This window comes from Myotis brandtii, unplaced genomic scaffold (genome assembly GCF_000412655.1).
Source record: "Myotis brandtii unplaced genomic scaffold, ASM41265v1 scaffold2658, whole genome shotgun sequence".
NCBI lineage: Eukaryota > Metazoa > Chordata > Mammalia > Chiroptera > Vespertilionidae > Myotis > Myotis brandtii.
The window spans coordinates 236264-237890 of record NW_005360118.1 but is presented as its reverse complement, the minus strand read 5'-3'; positions in this window follow the sequence as shown (position 1 = coordinate 237890).

Sequence of the window (1627 nt, the reverse complement as noted above, 5' to 3'; positions counted from 1 at the left end):
CCGCCGCCCGCAGCCCCCACCTCCCTGCTGAACTCCACTTGTCTACTGCACATGTGACCACTCCACTCTCCCCGCTCCCTACTCTGTAAAAGTAAACAAATAGCAATGGGGTTACCTGCCGGTGCTCCCTACCTTCTTCAGGGTACAAACCGAGCTCTTCGCTGTGGCACCTGCTCAACACTTGTGGGCTCCTTCATGCAGCACATGTTCACTGAGCTCCCAGGGTGTGCTCAGCAGGAGGCATGGAGGGGGCAGGTCATTCACAGGAGCCTGACCGAGGGGAAGAGACTGGGAGGGTCTGAAGGATGAGGAGAGAGGGGTAGACTCAGAGATGCTCAATCATCCAAGAAAGGGCGATGGGCCCAGCCAGTGTGGCTCAGTGGTTGAGCGCCGATCTTATGAACCAGGAGGTCACGGTTCAATTCCTGGTCAGGGCACATGCCTGGGTTTCAGGCTTGATCCCCAGTAGGGGGCATGGAAGAGGCAGCCAATCCATGATTCTCTCTCATCATTGATGTTTCTAACTCTCCCTCTCCCTTCCTCTATGAAATCAATAAACATATATTTAAAAAATAAAAAAAATAAAGGATCCTGCTATCCACACAAACATCATGCAGCCAAAGAGGAGGATGGGATCCTAGCACTGGTCTAGTGTTGTCTCATTGGACATAATTTACCACTGGCCAGCCTTCAGATTCCCACACAGAACTCTGGGAACAGAGATACTGTATAGCTTTTGGGAATTTAAAATATCTATAATAACTCACTGCATTTTTTTTGAAAGAAAGAAAGAAAGAAGAAAGAAAGAAGGAAGAAAGAAAGAAAGAAAGAAAGAAGAAAGAAAGAAGGAAGAAAGAAAGAAAGAAAGAAAGAAAGAAAGAAAGAAAGAAAGAAAGAAAGAAAGAAAAGGATCGCCCTAACCGGTTTGGCTCAGTGGATAGAGCGTCGGCCTGCGGACTGAAGGGTCCCAGGTTCGATTCCGGTCATGGGCATGTGCCTTGGTTGCAGGCACATCCCCAGTGGGGGGTGTGCAGGAGGCAGCTGATCGATGTTTCTCTCTCATCGATGTTTCTAACTATCCCTCTCCCTTCCTCTCTGTAAAAAAATCAATAAAATATATTTTTTAAAAAAAGAAAAAAAAAAAGAAAAGGATCCATGAAGTCAGCCACAGAACACCTGCACATGGGAGCAGGGCCAGCAGTGGGAACATGGGGAGGGCGCTGTGCGGACAAGTGTTTTTAGCTGCTCGTGCTGTGTACTCAGGTGACGCTCACACAGGCCTGCTGAGCAAGAGAGAGTCAGGAGTGGGGTGCCCACCCGGGCGGTGCAGGAGCCCACGGGGGGGCAGTGGGGACCTCACCCTCTCCTTGTTTAAATTGCTCACAGACATCCTTTAGTCCTTCAGCCATGAAGGGACAGGGTGCAGGCTCTTAGGAAGCCAGCTGCTGGGCTGAGGGGTCTTGCACTCATCTCCGTGGGGAACCGAGTGCCCAGCCTCTGTGCCTCCGCCCCGACATTTGCGGCTGGGACCCCCTGCCATCCCCCCCCCAGAGGAGAGGTGGTGGGTGGGAACCAGCCCTGCAGACCTCACCCCTCCAGCACCCGCTCTTTCTGCCTGGGAGGCTGG